Genomic DNA, 11126 nt, shown 5'->3' on the forward strand with positions numbered 1-11126 from the left:
TCCCCAGCTATTTATTGTGTGGCACTCTGGTCTCTCCTCACTTCTTCCCAACCATTGGGAAGGGGAATTGCTGAGATCTTTATATCCATTTGCTGATCAGCATGAATGATGGAAAAAGCTACCCGATACACGGCAATGAGTTAAAATCTACTGTGGGTTTTTAAAAAAAGATAAAAAAATTATTAAAAAAAATTAGCAAAGATTAGTTCATCCAATCCTTTCCCTCCCCTTTCTGGAGAGAGGTGAGCAGGAGGAGTCATCTATCCCCCCGTCCCTCCGCGCCCATCAAGGAGAAAATATTAATTTTTATTTTCCAAAATCTTGTTTAGCTAGCTTGCTTAGACTATATATTCAGTGTCCTTAAAGGACAGCAGTTGATATAAGCTGTTTGAGGTTAAGAAACAATGGGTAGTGTGGTTAGCACAGTTTCCCATGTCTCTAAATATAGAATAAGAATAAGAATCCCATTAAGACAATGAAGTGAGATAGAAACAGGATTGCTGCTCTAGGCTGCAGGGTCTTTTGATTGTTTTCTAGCCAGTATGTAAACTGCCATTCTGTTTTTTCCATTTGAGAACAGACCTCTGCCTTATCATCATCATCATCATCACAGCAGCTGTTCTTAGAGTATTTACCAATAAGGAAAAGAGAGGTTGCTGTTGTCTGAGTTGTTATTTCCTACAGCAAAGAATAGGGGTATGGAGGTTGAAGGGGGGAAAGGGGAAATGTGTTGAAATGGAACTGGGACAATGGGAGCCATGGGTCTGACACTCAGTGAGAGTACACAGCTGTACACAGCTGCCAACTCTGCTCCTAGCTGTAGGTATATGGAACAAATGTTAATCGGCAGCCAAATGAATACTTACACCTCCATGCCCCCACATACAATCACTTGAAATGATTTGTAGTCTCATCTCAATGTTTTAGTATATCTTTTGATAAAAACTTGCAGGGTATTTTTTCTACTTTAGCTACTTCACTGATGCTGAGCCAGTGCAAAGCCCCAGTGTAGATATGGTGCACAAGTATAAAGAGGGCTTCAGAGCAGGGTAAGCCATATCTTTGTAGCTTATTTTACACTAGCACAGTTCACTTATACTTGTGTAGGCAGCTACACAGGTATAAAAAGCCCTTGTACAGACAAGACCAAAATGTATTATCTATAGATTAAAACAGTAAAACGGTATCATTTTATTGGAAAATTGTGAAGTTCTCTGCAAAAAATGTTTGTCTTGGGGAAAAATTACAAACTCAATATTTTAGCAAAGATAGGGAATATAAGGGTTGTTAGCTAGGAAGAGCTGAGTTCTCTCCAATAAGAACAACATTTCACTCAATCAAATTCACAAACGCTTATGAAAATATTAGAGATGGGTTGAGTCGCAAAACTCAGATGTGAATCTAAATTATTCCCCAAAACATAAGAAGTTTTGCTTCCATCCTTTACAGAGGGACAGCCAAGGAGTTTGGAGCCAGATCCAGACTTAAGGAAGTGTTCAGATGTGGGGTTTTGGTTTGGGTCCACCTCTAGAAAACACAAGAGAAGTGTGGTCTGAGAGTAGGAATTGGCACCAAGAATCTCTGAACAGCAGTTCCTACTGAGATACTAACTCCCTCTGCACTTCCTTGGTGTGTCACTTAACCTCTCTGTGGCTTAATTTCACCATCTGTAGAACAGTGATAATAATTACCTCAATAGTGGACTATTGTGAGGGTTAATTAGTTAATTTTGGTAAAGGTCTTTGAGGATTAAAAGCTCCATATAAATGCTAAGAAGTGGGATTGCAAGCGAATTCCAAAAACTGCTAGCTTTGTGCAGTTCTATTTTCAGTCCTGCTGCTGGCAACCAGTGATGGAGCAGAGAGAGCTCCATATGCTTACACTGGGGATAAAACCCATAGATTTCAGTTCCCATCTGAATATCAAGTATACAGAAACATAATGCAGAGGTAAAAAGTGAATCCCTGATCCTGTATGCTGGATGGGACAGGTGTGCAAACAGTTGGTGTGGAGCCATTCTGCTTCCCCCAAACTCTGGGGGTGGATATTGATATAATTCCCAAAAGGAAAATGCACCAAATTCTGCTATATGCAATGTTGTTGTAGCTGTGTTGATCCCATGATATTAGAGAGACAAGGTAGGTGAGGTACTATCTTGATTGGTCCACATTGTCTCTTCAAATTCTAATGTCAGTTACAAATTAAAAAAACAAAACTGCATAGATGAAACTGAGAGCAGAATTTGTTTTCTTTGGTTTCTTTACAATGGCTCACTTTCCAAAACAAACCCCCACCATCTGTGAATAAAGTTACTTGCAGCTGTACTCAAGGCATCTTGTATTAGCATAATTTTACCCTTCTACACTCCTCCAAATGATCACAAATGGACCTGCCACAGATATGGAAAACAGGAGCACAAGATCATACTCTCCCTTACCAAAACAAGAAAGACACACAAAGTATTCTGACAAAGACCTGGAACAAATTACCTAGGGAGGTTCTGGAATCTATGTAATTGGATGTTTTTAAGAACAGGTTAGACAAATACCTATCAGGGATGGCCTATAATACTTAAAGGGACTAGACTAGATGACCTATCAATGTCCCATCTAGTCCTACATTTCTATGATTTCTAAGTGGGGTTTTGGTGGCTCGTTGAGACCACAGACACTTATTCAAGATGTTTGCTTTTTCTTTTTTAATGTAACAGGTGTTTGTCTCTCATTTTGGTTTTCTTGTCTTCAGTAGAAATACTTGCGTCTAAAGAGCCTCTGGGAAAACAAACCTGGAATTGCTTTAAGAACTCTCTGTATAATTATACCACATTGAATATGCACTACAGCATCATACTCCAGTGGTGGAAAAAAAATCTATATATTTCTATCATACTTCACAGACTAATTCCCCTGAGTAATCCCCATTCTTTGCTAGTTTATTCTAAGTAAAATTGATTTTCCTGGAAGATTAAGTCATACCTTGCGGATTGCCATGGGTTGTGCTTTGTAGGTCTTTTATTAATAGACTCCCCACAGCTTAATTTTGTTTATATAAGTAAAAAACAGTAAGTAAGAGTTGACAAAGTTTGGGGATTTTTGAGCAGACAAAGTCAGACCTTTCTTCCTGCCCCTTGGAGCACAGTGCTCGGCCGTAAACAAACTTAACTAAGTATTTAGGAAGAACTGAGTCACCTCTCAGGGTAGAGCAGGATGTTTAGTTTATCTGTGAAGTGTTAAATGACACAGAAAGTGAGCCACATGGCTCTGTGTGTGTTTGGTTAACTAGGGAGAGAAGTGTTTATTATGATCAACAGTAACTGATGTGTGACCCTCTTCACAGAGACGCATCCCACTGTGTTCTCTCTCAGCATTCAGTAGCAGCGCAGAGGTTTCAGTGTGGTGGGACTGACTCTGGTACCAGACCGAAATGCAGGCACGTACTGTAAGTCCTTGTGGGCAGTGGTTTCCTGTATGGAAGTACTGAAAAGAGACAGCAATATATTCTCTTTTTAACAGACAAGGTGGATGAGGCAACATCTTTTATTGGACTAATTTCGGTGGGTGAGAGAGACAAGATTTCCAGCTTACACAGAGCTCTTCTTCGGGCCTTGGGAAATGTACCCAGAGCCACAATGAAATACAAAATGGAACTGATTGTTTAGTATAAGTATTAACACACCTTTCAAGGGACCATTCAAGGACCTCCTGTCATAGGGGAGAAAGAAAGTGTGTGTGGGGGACATTTAAAAAGGACCATTACAGATATTCATCTTAGATGGCATTGGCTACACGGATGCTGTAACCTTTGAAAGTTGAGGCACAAAGACATATAACTGATGAGCATAATGCAGCATTTAAGTAACCGCCAATTGCACCAGACTTAAAGATGGGTTTACATTTTCTAGATAACCAAGATATAGAGCCAAGAGAGAGGAGTGGGATATCAATATCTGAAAGTGTAATTCTGGAGCTGAGCATCTTCCAGGAACTCGTGAATTCATTCTGCAAGTGACCATGGGGATATTTTTAATTTCTGAAATAGTGATGTTAGGCCATCAGCTCCTCATTACACAGTCCCCTTTCCAAATTTCCTTCATCTTGGAATGGCTCAGTTTAGGAACGCAATGAGCCATACGTTTCTGCTATAGATTAGCATTATGGGTGCTAATTATAAAAAGAGCAGTGTGAGAGTAAAGTTTTCTGTTCACAGATGGTTTGGACAAATCTAGTTTTGGTTCATATAAGTTTCCACATTTTTGGGTTTCACTTTGAGTTTTGGGCTGGAACAAACCTTAGAACTTAAAGTGGAATTCACCCACAATAGTCAAGTTTTCTTTGGTTTCTGGTCTAACCATTGAGTTTTACAAGATTTCTCTGTGGGAGCATAAATTCACTGATAATCACTTGTAATTTGACCCAGGTTCACTCAAAGCTTGTCTCAGACTCACAGATGAACTTTTTGGTGAACCCAAATTTGTGAGTTTGTGTTGAAATGGTTTTCAATTAAAAGGATTCACACAGCTCAAATTTGAGAAACCTAACCCATCTTCATACAAAACTAGATCTATCAGGCCTGATTCTCTGCTCTCATAGGCCCTGATCTAGTAAAGCACTTAAACATGTGCTTAACTTTAAGAATGTGAATAGTCCCATTGACTTTAAACTGCTTAAGTGTGTTGCCAGGTCATGCCCTTAAATTGGGGTAAATCAGGAGTAACTCCATTAAAGCCAAATAGTGTTACACTGGTGTAAAACAAGAATTAGCGAGAAGAGAATCCAGCTCTGTATTCATAGGTGGTTTCAAACCAACACTTAAATCTGAGCACCCTGAATTCTGGGTAGGTTTGGAATCCAAAATTTGGATCCAAATCCTCTGATGTGGTCCTGCCTCTCTGCTGTGGGCGTTTTAAATATTTTCCTAAGAAAAAAGTCTTTTTCTTTAGTGAATCTTAAACAAAATCTTAATAAATTCTATTTCTGTTCTTAAATTAAGTCTATATTGTATACATTTGCTCAAACTCTGTATTTTAAAAGGTACATTGATAGGATTCAGATCAGGGCTGTTCCTAGCTATTCTGGGGCCCTATGCATCCCTGTCGTGGGGTGGGGGAGAAGGGAGACAGGCCTCTGTGGGGTGGGTGGGGCTGGCCCCAGGCCTCCATGTGGGGTGAGAGGCTTGGGGGACAGGAGGGAACCACCTCCCAGCACTCACCGGCGGCGTGGCTGGGGCCAGGTCGCTGCACTTCCCGCCGACAGTGAGTGCAGGCCCAGCCCTGCTTCAGTCCTCAGGGGAGGCGGGGCGGGGCTGAGGCAGAACAGGGGTGGGGCAGGAAGGGGCGGGGTGGGGCCATGGGGAAGGAGCAGCATGGTGCCCCACATTCCCTGGTGCCCTACACAGCTCCATACTTTGCGTATGGGTAAGGATGGCCCTGATTCAGATAGGCTCAAACCTCCCTTGAATCTTAGGGGCCAACTTCAAATTCCTAGTTTCAAACGTGTCCCTCCAGTTTTTGTTATGGTCTTCGGATCCAGCCCTAAAGAGACCTGTTTTCCAGAACTAATTTGTGTGTAGCCTAGATGGTGCAAATCTCATAAAGACTAGAAGAAAAATTCAGTTGAACTCCCACAATTTCTGTGTGTTTGGACCAAAATTTGGGGAGAACAGACTGTGAGACTTCTAATCTGTGCTGACAAAAGATGGCTGAGGTCAGCTTCACACATCTCAGGAGTGCACTGTATGTATGATATACACACATCAGTGTCCCAAACAGTGGACTCTTTTTAGAAACTTCAACCCTCCTTTAAATTTCACAACCATTTAGACCCTAGAAAGGGAGATTTGCCTATTATTAAACTGCCTAATCCTAAAACACTTTCACTTTCCGTGAAACAGTCCTCCTCCGATCCAGGACCAAATGGTACAATCTATATGCTTTATAAAAGAGCTAGTGTAACCTATCTAGTTAGGGGGGGGAAAAGTCGCTAACAACTTGTTTTCCAGTTGATGTGTGTTTGTTATAATCAGTGAAGTCAACCCCTAAGGAATTTGTGTGACAAAATGTTTAAAACATCCTTGTACCCATCATAGGAGCATGTTACAAACACAGACATGGTAGGGTTGAACTCAGTAAACATATGATCAACAGAGTAGCAGGGTTGCTTGTGGGTTGGGGTGGGAAAGAAATCCAAAGCAGAAGTGCAGGGGGAAACTAAAGAATTTGAGGAAGAAAATTTGCTAGAAATAGGAATAGCTTTAAAATAGTTTCAGAACAGTCACCTTAGACAGAGAGAGGAAGAAATGAGTTGTCTGGTGTGCCTTTTCCAAGGTAGAATTGAAGAAGCTTTGTCCTATAGTTACCCATCAGGCGTTCAGCTTGGCTTGGGTATTACATTGATCATTTAGTGGCTGTCTACATTCTTCTATAGGGTAAAAAATAAGACTAAAATATAAAATATGAATACTGAAAACTTCAGAATGTTGCTGACTGTTGAATAAAAATAGAATTGGCTTTTCTTCATGAATAGATTCTCTGGACCAGCTACATGATCACTGGGGCTGCTGACATCACTCATGCAGTGCATGCTGAGCAGAGGAAAACTGCGGAGGAATTGCATTACTAATCTAGAAAATAAAAAGATTGTGTGTGCGCACCGTCCCCGCCCCTGGAATACTCTTTAATTTTGTCTGGGCTTTGAGCAACACAATTGGGCTTTTTTTTTTTTTTTTTTTTTTTAAAAACATTTCTGTTCAATTCATCATAACTAAAGAAGCATACCTTTGTCAGTTCTTTGTAATACACACCCTCAAGTGTTCCAATTAATTTGTAGTCTACTGAAGATATTGAACAACTAATAAATGGAGATTCTGATTCTGTAGATGGAAAGAATTAGATTCAGAGTAATATACCTAGCAAGCTGCATGTAGGAGAAATTGTTCAGTTGCTTGGAGTAGTTCAACTTAGCAAATATATACAATGTCATCGGAATCCCATCCGGTAAAACTGGAGCTTATTACATGCAGCAGAGTTAATTTGTGCACCCAGGAGGAGAAAGAGGCCATTAGAGCCTTGCACTTCAGGAAGAAGCAAAAGAAGTGAGTGACTAACTATTGCAAGTAGTCCTTCTTGCTGTAATTTTAGACATGAGGTAGAGTTCAGGCCAACATTTATTTCTAGTAAGATTAGCTCTATGCTTTCCGGCATGAATGTTAAGTGACTTTGAGGTATCTGACTAGATATGATTTCTCTCTTTTGATAAACTGGATGCTATGAAAGGGTCACCTACAATTCTTTTTAATTGATTTGATTAATTGGATTGTTCGCTTGGCTGAAATGGGAGCATGCACATAATGGAACACAACAGTCATCACTGTGGTCTGAATACACTTGCATTTTTAAATGTTCTGTACTGAATACCTTTTTTTTTTCTTTTGAACAAACATCATCTCAGTACCGTTCCTCACCTGCTGCAGAAATGGGGAGCAACAGCAATACACTGTTTATAATTCAGTAAACAAAAGGCTGCATATGCCAGTACACTGTTCTCAGCTTGAAACTGGATTGTGTCTATTCTGTGGCTCAAAAGATCAAGTGACACCTACTGAATCACTAGCACTTGGGTTTTCCTTAGAGGTTCCTTATTCATTGATCAGGCCTGATTCCACTTAATTTAGGAGATCAGGTGAGAACTCAAACTACCTGGGAAGGTAATCTACAGATAATGAATGGCATTTCTTGTTCGAAATCCATGCTGAACATTTAGGACAAAATTTAAAAATAAATACATGAACATGGGTATGTAATTACATGCCTAACTTGCATGCTTACTGGAATTGAGCACAGAAGATACAAATGTGCCTATCTAGTCATGTATGGGCACAATTATCTTTTTTGCCTGCACCAACTTTAGAAAATGACTGAGCAAATTAGGTGCACAACTAAGTGCATACCTTGCATGAGCAATTGCATGTCTAACTTTTTTGACCCCCCTTGTTCTTACTGTGAATGGTTTGATGTGTTGCTTATGCAGATCAGCAGTGCATGCTTACATATTCATAAATCCTTTCTGCTGAAACCTGTGTTGCCATCATTTATTTCTTATAAAAAGAATGAGATTCACTTGCATTAGCCACACATTTAATAGTCACTATTCTTATATATACAGGATGTTTTTATGAATTTTTCTACTACAAGGTAGTATAAAATGATTAATTATTCCAGTAGCTATGACAACATTGTATATTTGTCTTCTGGATCAAAGACTGTCTGCTTGTAATGACTTTTCTTTCTAATGTTGCTTGTTTCATTGAGAATGGCAACAAAATAAAGCTTTTTAAATGCGTTAATTGTTAGCGCAAGTTCTCAAAAATACTGCCTGAAGAAACCCATCCTTGGCATAATTAAAAATATCAGGGATAAATGAGGAAGTGGCTAGTGTACATACATCTTTAACAGAAAAACAATTATTTCTGGGAAAGTTTTTTAAAAAATAGCTTGAGGAGCAAGGTCACACTTTCAGAAATAAAATTTAAATCCAGACATGTGTCAGCAGATGGTCTGATTCTCCTTTCAGGCTGGTGTAAATCAGTGAATCAGAAGTAACATCAGTGAAGTCAGTAGTTATGCTGGAGTCAAACTGTTTCAAGCGAAAAGAGAACTGAGGCCAGATGTTTATTTTAAAAGTGGGAATAAAGTAAAGATGCAAGAAATAGTGAATTTCTTAGATAAGATGTAGACTTTCTTTCTGACAGAGCCTCCTGAAATGTAATGTGTTGTATGGGGCATGTTATGTTTCTCATATGAAAATGTGTTCTAGTGGTGAAACACAGGACTCAGAATCAGTAAGCCCTATGTTCCAGTCTCACTTCTGACTCCCTTTTGTGAAGTGCTTTGAACAGAAATGATAAACTGTTATTTTGTAGAGGGATTACAAGCAGCACAAAGATTTGTGTATATCTGACACATAGCTTTGCGGGTTTTGGACTTGCTAGCCTGACAGAGGTTTTGAGGAGACCACACAGAGTTGAACCTGGGAAAAGTTCAAGGCCCATAATCCTTTATGTGATGGAGTTCAGAAAACGGCACATGCTTACCTCAGCAGTAATGCACATTGACATTCCAGGGTAGAATTCTGAAGTAGAGCATGAACCTGTACCATGCATGGGCCATCGATGCAGAGAAGTGAACAGGACCCATTCTATTTCTTCCAGAATCTGAAAATATTTGTAAACCCCAAAAGAAAATGTGTAAGCGGGAGAATAGTCCCACTATTGTGGGGAACTTTCCTGGCTTCTGCACTACCCTGGTGAAATGGGCTAGTGAGAGGATCTGAGTCCTCGCTCCCACTTCCTTTACCCAGAGGCCTCCCTGCCCTTGATGACTGCCCTTCCACTCTCCTGTCTGGCAGAGTCCTCGTAACCTCAACAAGGCTGGGCCCAGGATTCCTGGGGGGCTCGACCCCCAACCTTGCTGTGGTCACCGAGGACAGGGGCTAGGGTGTCCCCACTCGGGGTACTCTCTCTGCACTGGGCACTTCTCTGACCCACTGATCACTACATACAAGTTAAAGCAAATACAAGTTATTTAATCAACAATTAATTTTAAAAAGAATAAGGAAAAATGGGAAAGGTTAAAGGAAACACATCACCCCGCTCTGTGGCAGGGAACATCACAAACAGTGTCTCTGGAATGTCAGGGCAGTTCACAGTCTGTTCCTTGTAAGTCCCAGGCCTTTTTCTCAGGCCCTGGCTGTGCTGCAGGGATGCTGTGGGTTGGACACTCGCTCTGGTGGTGGCCACACGCTCTCAGGCTCTAGGTGGCAGGGCCCTTCTTCCCAGTGTTGCCCCCGCCCTGTCGGGGTTACCAATACCCCTTCAAGTCTGGCCTGCAGAGCCTCCTGGCTAAGGCGTCTCCCTGTGCTGGGCCCGCTGCCCAGGGTCCCCCCTCACTCTCCGCAGCTGCTCACAACACGTGGCTCTGGATTGCTCCAGCTCCACTCTGCCTCAGCATGGCTGCTGCTCTGCCTTCAGCTCCCTGGGCTGCTTCTCTGGCTCTGGTTGCTACAGCTCTCCTCCCAGGACAGGTCTGCTCTGCTCCCAGCACTGACCTGCTTCGTGGGCTGCTTTTCTGGCCCCTCTGGCTCTGGCTGCTGCAGCTCTGCTCCCAGGGCAAGTCTGCTCTCTCTGGGCTGTGCCTCTGGCTTTGGGGCTGCAGCTCTGCTCCCAGGACAGGGTCTGATCCCTCTGGATCTGGCACAGCTCTGCTCCCCAGCTCAGTTTGAGCCCTTGCTTTCTCCTTAGCTCGGCCCCGCTCTGTCTGACCCAGGCAATTCCAGCCCACACAGAGAACGGGACCTCCCTGATTAGCCTGCCTGCCCTCTCATTCAGGCTGACCTGGCTGGGATGATTTAATTGGGGATTGGTCCTGCTTTGAGCAGGGGGTTGGACTAGATGACCTCCTGAGGTCCCTTCCAATCCTGATATTCGATGATTCTATGGAGCATTGGCCTCTCCCCATTGTTCCTGGGGACTGTCAGTCTCAGGGTCCTGATTCCCCATCCACCCTTCCCCCTTTTAGTACAGGGAGCTAGCAACTAAAACACCCTCACTGAATGTTAGTAAGGGGGCAACAGTCCCCTTGCAAATGGGTCATATCAGCTCTCACTTATGCTAGTGCAACCTCTTGATTTCAATGACAAAACATCAGCAGGATTGCATTGGGGTGAAAGGGAGATGAATATCATGACCAGTGCATTCTCCTCTTGGTTTCTAACCAATTTGTCTACTAAGCCTCCTTTTCAGCTCCAGGCTGCACTGGGAGTGACACATTGCAGAGTGCTTGTAGAGTCCAGCCTGAATCATTAACAGTTTCTCTTCACCATAACTGAGGAGAGATTATTTGTACAGGGGTCAAATGGACAGAAATATAGTAACTCTGCTGAAAATTGTTTGATTCTTGCTGGCTGTGCAGCAACTCTTGCATTTCTTTAGCTAGTGGAATGACTGAGCATAAAAACCCCAGTTGTACACAGGCTTTTCCTCAAGGGTCTGTGTTTATGAAAAAGAGATGTAAAATAAGTTAACAAAATCAAAAGGTAAACAGAAAAAAATCCTCATTTTAGTATTCAACCCAG

General features: G+C 41.9%; 1 long non-coding RNA gene across 1 annotated transcript; it reads right to left on the bottom strand.

Moving 5' to 3' along the window:
* Positions 1-1449: 1449 nt before the first annotated feature.
* LOC142068439 (uncharacterized) lies at positions 1450-10254 on the bottom strand. The gene is made up of 3 exons (XR_012664271.1): positions 10101-10254; positions 9088-9207; positions 1450-1527 (listed from the first exon to the last, which is right to left on the bottom strand). It is a non-coding gene; the product is annotated as an uncharacterized LOC142068439 (long non-coding RNA).
* Between the last annotated feature and the right edge of the window lie 872 nt (positions 10255-11126).

The sequence above is a fragment of the Caretta caretta genome, chromosome 11, assembly GCF_965140235.1.
Source record: "Caretta caretta isolate rCarCar2 chromosome 11, rCarCar1.hap1, whole genome shotgun sequence".
Lineage (NCBI taxonomy): Eukaryota > Metazoa > Chordata > Testudines > Cheloniidae > Caretta > Caretta caretta.